This window comes from Pollicipes pollicipes, unplaced genomic scaffold, assembly GCF_011947565.3.
Source record: "Pollicipes pollicipes isolate AB1234 unplaced genomic scaffold, Ppol_2.1 Scaffold_4881;HRSCAF=5763_pilon_pilon_pilon, whole genome shotgun sequence".
NCBI classification, from domain to species: Eukaryota; Metazoa; Arthropoda; class Thecostraca; order Pollicipedomorpha; family Pollicipedidae; genus Pollicipes; species Pollicipes pollicipes.
The window spans coordinates 9,348,292-9,355,798 of record NW_023596576.1 but is presented as its reverse complement, the minus strand read 5'-3'; the positions used below and the strand labels follow the sequence as shown (position 1 = coordinate 9,355,798).

General features: G+C 53.6%; 1 long non-coding RNA gene across 1 annotated transcript; it reads left to right on the top strand.

Annotated features, from left to right (window-relative positions):
* Positions 1-2,018: 2,018 nt before the first annotated feature.
* LOC119101663 (uncharacterized) lies at positions 2,019-6,969 on the top strand. Its single transcript, XR_005094594.1, has 3 exons — positions 2,019-2,033; positions 6,235-6,287; positions 6,670-6,969. It is a non-coding gene; the product is annotated as an uncharacterized LOC119101663 (long non-coding RNA).
* The last annotated feature ends 538 nt before the right edge of the window (positions 6,970-7,507 follow it).

The window sequence follows — 7,507 nt, the reverse complement described above, 5'->3', positions numbered from 1 at the left end:
AGCTAGCAGAAAATGGTCATTCCGTTCACACGTGGAAGAGGCTGGTACATGGCTAATGTGGCAGCTGAGAAGCTGAGCGCCCAGCGACCAGCTGATAAGTTCTCATAGCGCGATTTAAACAGGTTCGGTGAGGTGCCTAGATGTGCTTGATTGAGGTGATTTTGAGAAGCTGATTTAAGATCCAAAATTGTAAGGAACCAACTCATTTATCGTTGCGAAGACATGCTGACGTAACTGTGTCTCTTCGTCATATGCACGGCGACGGGGCGGACATTGCTTAGGTGTGGTTTGTGCACCTGACGCTTAGCTCACAGATTGCATTATTTGCCCGTCACTGTGTGAGTCCACTTGCGGTATATCATATGCAGACATACGACGAGCCCTGTCTTTGTTTCAGTCTGGTCGAGAAATACTTCCGGCCCATCTCCGACAGAACGGATGCTGGCAGCCTTGGTAAGAACACTGTGGCTCTCCACGCCTCCGCTACAGATGTCTGAACAGTGAACATATTAGCTGAACATAGTAGCAGCATAGTACATAGTAGTTCACGCCCACCACGGCAGACACCCGACACGAATAACTGAAAACTGATGCACACCAAACAGATTCCTTTGCCAAGAATTAACGTACAACACGTCGTGTCAAGCTGTGACCTTTCTGATCCAAGAATGTGTGTCATGGTATCTGTTCCACACGGTGAGCTTTTGTGAGCTAGGGGACTCTGTACCACAACCATTGTACCACTGCGTCATTGGAGGTGCAGGGCCGGTCCCCACCTCACCGGCTGTGCTCCGGCCTCATCAGCTGCAACGGGTTGGGGCGTGGGGGGGGGGGGGGGGGGGGGGGGGAGCAACGATTACGAATTGTCCACAGTGCCGTATAACACCCGCACGGGGGTTCTAATTGCTGACAAGATCCCGTTGTTTGCAGCGGGTGCTCTGTTCCCGTCGTTCTCATTGTTGGCAAGAGCCCGTTGTTTGCAGCGGCTGCTCCGTTGCTGTTGTTCTCGTTGCTGACAAGAGCCGTTGTTTGCAGCGGCTGCTCCGTTCCTGTTTTTCTCATTGCTCATTTTGGCGGCGATCGGCTTTGCCGCGATCGGATGGGCGCTCACCACCACGCTGAACTCGTCCGGACGAGGTCTGGAGGCGGACAGCTGGGAGATCAACCACTCGGTCTGGATGGACCAGCTCACCAGGGACTTTGAGGACTCATGGTCTCAGTGATTCACCTACGGCAACTGGATGAGGCAAGACACAGTACAAGAAAGGAAGAGGACTTGTAGTATCCCTATGTCACCGTGATATTGTTATTGTTGTTGTTATTAAAAGGACGCTGCTGTTACGGGACAAACACGTGCGATACGACCGTTGAGAAACATTCCGCACAATTGTATTGCGCACTGGAGGGTTGAAACCTCTGATAGGCGGACATGTTTATTTAGTCGGATTTGTTGTTATGGAGCATTATGGCACACACAGCTGACATTGGAGCCTGCTAAGAGCTTCTGATGCAGAAATAAAATGCCAAAAAAATAGCACCTGTATCTGGTTTGGCCACCTCGAAGAAGCACGCAGCTGATGCCGATTGAAGCATGGAAAAGACCAGCCGCCCTACAAGAGCGTAGCCGTGGCGTGGCGCACCCCAGTGGACGGGGGTACCTCACGGCGATGGCAGGGGACGACCGTCCACCAGACGGCTCTCGGTCACGCCCAGCCAGTGGTGCCTGCACAGGGAAACCAACCCTGCCCGGATGTTTATCGTTAGCTCGGCGCGGGGTCGGCATGGTCAGCGGAAGCCGTTCGACTAGGCCACCGTGGGCGGCGGAGCCTGCAAGTCCTTGAGCCCCTCCCTCCCCACGAGTCTGCAGTCGTGCGCCTCCACGACGGCGGTGGCAGGGGTCGCGGACGCCGCCCCATCGCGGCGAGGAGCCGAGCTGACGCAAGCCTGTCAGCGTCTGCACCCTCGGAGGACGCGTCAAGGTGCCGGCCGGCGGCAGATGGCCGACTACACTCTCCATCAGAGCACTCTCCAAGGTACCGGCCGGCGGCAGATGGCCGACTACACTCTCCATCGGAGCACTCTCCAAAGTACCGGCCGGCGGCAGATGGCCGACTACACTCTCCATCAGAGCACTCTCCAAGGCGCCGGCCGGCGGCAGATGACCGACTACACTCTCCATCAGAGCACTCTCCCAAAGTACCGGCGGCGGCAGATGGCCGACTACACTCTCCATCGGAGCACTCTCCAAAGTACCGGCCGGCGGCAGATGGCCGACTACACTCTCCATCGGAGCACTCTCCAAGGTACCGGCCGGCGGCAGATGGCCGACTACACTCTCCATCGGAGCACTCTCCAAAGTACCGGCCGGCGGCAGATGGCCGACTACACTCTCCATCAGAGCACTCTCCAAGGCGCCGGCCGGCGGCAGATGACCGACTACACTCTCCATCAGAGCACTCTCCAAGGTACCGGCCGGCGGCAGATGGCCGACTACACTCTCCATCAGAGCACTCTCCAAGGTGCCGGCCGGCGGCAGATGACCGACTACATTCTCCATCAGAGCACTCTCCAAGGTACCGGCCGGCGGCAGATGGCCGACTACACTCTCCATCAGAGCACTCTCCAAAGTACCGGCCGGCGGCAGATGGCCGACTACACTCTCCATCAGAGCACTCTCCAAAGTACCGGCCGGCGGCAGATGGCCGACTACACTCTCCATCAGAGCACCTCTCCAAGGTACCGGCCGGCGGCAGATGGCCGACTACACTCTCCATCAGAGCACTCTCCAAGTACCGGCCGGCGGCAGATGACCGACTACACTCTCCATCAGAGCACTCTTCACGGTGCAATAACTTGCATGCGGTGCAGATTTGATTCATCCGGTTGGTTACAATGCGATGCAGTTTATTGTGCGCGTACTTTTGCAAATGGTTGAAGCACGGCACGTTATTGCTGTTTTATGGTGCGCAACCTAGGTTCGCCCTCGGGTGTGCCGTGTGGTACTATACTGTTCGGAAGAACAGCGTGCGAGTGCCCCTCTGATCCCAAGTAACAAGACCGACAGAACACCAATTATTCTGATGGGTAATTACCAGCAAGACACCACGTACGTCGCCGGGAGAGTGACAGTCAGAAAAGGCAGCATGTCATGCCAATGCAGAGGACATCAAAACCTCGGGGAATGAGGTCCGGCGTCTTTGGAAGTGGTCGTAGCAAAACGGTTCACCCGCTGCACTTGAATATCCGGCTTTCGTGATATTGTAACATGCAAACGTATGTGGTTTTCAAGCGGATTGATTGAATATCTTGGTTTGGAGTTCATGCCACGCAGTGCTTGTGTGAAACCTTGCGAGATCTGAACATGCAATGGCAGCTTTGCTGTATAGCAATGTTCGACACGGTCAGCCCGCCCTCTGACCTCATGTCACTTTTAAATGGCCGCTGCCATCGATCGTGGGCCAGTTCAGTCGGGGCACACAGCGAGGGCCAAAGCTGCTTGGATCCAGCCAACCCTCCAGAGCGTCAAAGCAAAGGCAGCTTGAACCGACCACCCATAACGCCAAGGGGTGAGTTGGGAGACAAGTGCTTTGACCGCTAGAGCTACGAGGTGGGCGACTGGCATGTTACTTTGACAGATGCTTTTAAGTGAATTAGTGTCCGTCTGTCTGTCTCAAATGTCATTAAATACCTTCGTGTTGGCTTAGGAACTATGATCAACATGGAGCTATGATTACCATATGATTATGGTATTACCTAAAATAACAAGCCTATAGCTCACAGATATGTTGATAGCACATGCCCTTAATAAGGTATACAGGATACTCGGACTGAGTGGACTTCAAATGAAATCTATTGAGCACTGTTTCATTCGGAGAATCAATACGGCGTATATGCTTCCCATGGATCAAGAGCAATACAACCGTAGAACAGCCTTCCGGAAAGGCTCGAATGGTCTACAGATGCGATGAGCAGTGCTCACTACCATCCGTGGTGATGTTGATGGTCACATCACATCACACCACATCACATCACCGGCCACATGTACAAGCAGTGCTCTCCGGCCACATATGAGTAGTGCTCACCGGCCACATGTGATGAGTAGTGCTCACCGGCCACATATGCATTGCATTTGCGTCTTTTGCGTTTGCATTTGCACAATGCATTTTTGAGAATAAAGTGGCCAAATTCTGAAAGATTGTTTTACTTTTTAGCAAGGTTTAGAATGTAGCAGCCGCACGCGGTGCCTTATAGGGCCAGATATCTCATGTCTTCGGCGGGCCTCCCCTTGGCAGTGGCATGGCTTCTCCACTGCCTACTTCTGCTACTTGCAGGTAGTGCTGTTATTATCGCCATTTACCGGCGCGGGGTTTTCGCCTGCTGTTGGGCTCGGAAGGGAGCGGCGCGACATCGCGGAAGGCTACACGCCTGAAGTGCGCAGCAGCGAATCATCTAGCGCCGGGGCCGCCTATTCTACGCATGTCAGGTGGGCTTCAGACATTCCGCAAGTGTATTTGAAGGCATCGGGCAGTTTTTCGTAATCTTATCTCTTACTTCCGAAAGGCAGACTGTTCGCTCCATCTTATTATGCATATATCGCATAAGATGTCGGGTCATATGTGGCCAGTGAGCATTGCTCTTGATATCTAGTCGGTCACCACTGCTCATGATATGTGGCCGGTTGAGCACTACTCGTCATATGTGGCCGGTGGGACATTGCTCATGCTATGTGGTCGGTGAGCATTGCTCATCATATGTAGTCGGTCAGCACTGCTCATGATATGTAGCCGGTCAGCACTGTCCATGATATGTAGCCGGTCAGCACTGCTCATCGCATCCGTGGACCCATTCGAGTCTTTCCGGGAGGCTGTTCTACGCGTCGTTATTGCTCTTGATACATGGAAAGCATATATGCCGCATTGATTTCCCGAATGAAATAGTGCTCAATGGATTTCATTTGAAGTCCACGGAGTCCAAGCATCTGTATACCTTATTAAAGGGCATTTGCTAATCAACATGTCCTGTGGGCTAAAAGCTGGTTGTCATAGGTGATACCATAACCATATGGTAATCATAGCTCCATGTTGATCACAGTTCCTAAGCCAACATGAAGGTATTTAATGACATTTGAGACAGACAGACGGACATTAATTCACTTTAAAGACATTTGTCAAAGTAGCATGCCAGACGCGCATCCCGTAGCTCTATCGGTCAAAGCACTTGTCTCCCAACTCACCCGTGGCGTTATCGGTGATCGGTTCAAGCTGCTTTGGCGCTGGTGGAGGGTTGGGTGGGTACAAAGCAGCTCTGGCCCTCGCTGTTTGCCCCGACTGAACTGGCCCACGATCGATGGCAGCGGCCATTCAAAGTGACATGAGGTCAGAGGGCGGGCTGCCCGTGCCGAACATTGCCCTACAGCAAAACTGCCATTGCACGCTCAGATCTCGGTAAGGTTTCACACAAGCACTGCGTGGCATGACTCTAAACCAAGATATTTAATCAATCCGCTTGAAAACCGCATTGGTTAAACCTAAATCTGAAACTGAATCGGGTTACTAGCGCTCGATTCTTTGAACCTTTTCCATGACAGCGGGCGTGACCCCCGCAGCCTGCCAGGGGTCGCACCCATCCGCCAGGCTAGCAGGATGGATGCGCCGACATCTGGTGGAAAATCGGCAGGGCAATGGATATCCGGTTGAAGATAGATCATCCATCTTTGAAAGGCCACTATTTGCCGGAAAATTTTGCGATGACCGCAAACTTTTCATTCATCGCAAAATTTTCGGCAAATAACGGCCTTTCAAAGATGGATGTTCTACCTTCAACGGGTCACCCATGACCTGGCGATTCCCCACCAGATGCCGGCACATCGTCTGGCGTGACCCCTGGCAGACTGCGGGGGTCCACGCCCGCTGTGCGCGCCCCTGGCAGACTGCGTAGTCACGCCCGCTGTGCGCGTCCCTGGCAGGACTGTGTGTGTCACGCCCGCTGTGTGTGCCCCTGGCAGACTGCGGGGTCACGGCCCGCTGTGCGCGGCCCTGGCAGAACCGGGTGGTGTCACGCCCGCTATGCGCGGCCCTGGCAGACCGCGGATTCACGCCCGCTGTGCGCGCCCTTGGCAGACTGCGGGGGTTGCGCCCGCTGCACGCCCCCCCCCCCCTCCTGGCAGGCTGCGGGGTCACGCCCGCTGTCATGGAACGGGTTTTGAGTAGAGCGCTAACAAGCCGATTCCTTCAGGCGGAGGTCTGCAGCCCAACAGTCGACGCGTCTCCGCGGTGGACCCCCCAGCGGTGGATGTGTTAGCCGTTTACAGGCGTCTCCAGCAAGGGCGGGGGGACGGGGGGGGGCGGCAGTTTACCCCATCCTCAAAATAAATTTCGCTGAATCCGGGGAATAAATGAGAAATATGACTGGAGGAAACGTAGGTAGATTAGCGTCTTTGTATACGGAGTCGAATACTCTTTTTCCCTGGACTAGGTTTTGGCTCCTCAGCGTAACAATCCCGTCCTTGGCTCTTGAACCATTTCATGGCAGGACGAGCGCACCTGACGTGAATGAACCTCGACATCAAGTAACCGATCAGATTAAGGAAGCGTCCAAACTGGTTGTGTGAACAAGCGCTATCAACAGCTTAACGCTTTGTCTACAGTGCGCGTCGCCTTTTGTTTTCAGATCAGGTGCGCATCACACCGTACCTGATTATCACGACACTGTTGCTGATGGGAGTAGGTCTCGTCTTATACCACCTCTACAGTGACGCCACCGGCTCAAGATGGCGGTTTGCTTACTAGCGGCGACTCAAAAAAGTACTTTTCAGTATAGGGACGTCCAGGATCCGTGCTGGCAGAAAAGGCACGTGTTCCTCGGCCCGAACCGTCACTGTGTGCGGTGCAGGATGCGGCGTCGTGTTGATTTGCTGTGCTTCATCTTTTGTGCGGGATACATGCCGTCTGCCACCAAAAGAGTGGTCTGCTTCGGAGAAAGCCTCAATTCTGCCGCCTGCCTGGCCAGTAGCCTGGTGGCTTACCACTACTTAATATATTCGCTGGATGTTCGTTGAATGTTCGTTGCATGAAGTTGAATGCAAGTGCTGAAACATAGTTTGGGTGATCAACGATTAGCGGATCTGGCTAAGACACATTTCAGGAGCCAATTTGCTATAGCATGCTCCTTGGAGCCATGCCCTCGAACCACATATGCATGCTGTCACTAGTGCAAGAATATGGATTGATCATTAGACGCATATTTCAACACTTGCATTGGTGACTTTGCGGCGTGAGCAGAGTCGGTAAGTTGTACACCAGTTTGACACCGACTCCATCCATAATCACGGCCCACGTCTTCAGTGAAGGCTGGTGCACAACTTGCTGTATAATGAACACAACACATGAACGTATGAATGCGCGTAATGGGTAAACAAATGCGTCTGCCGTATCTGTCATCTAATCTACGTGCACAGCATAGCGAGCGTCCGAATTTGCCCCCTTAACATGCCTCAATCCATGCTAGT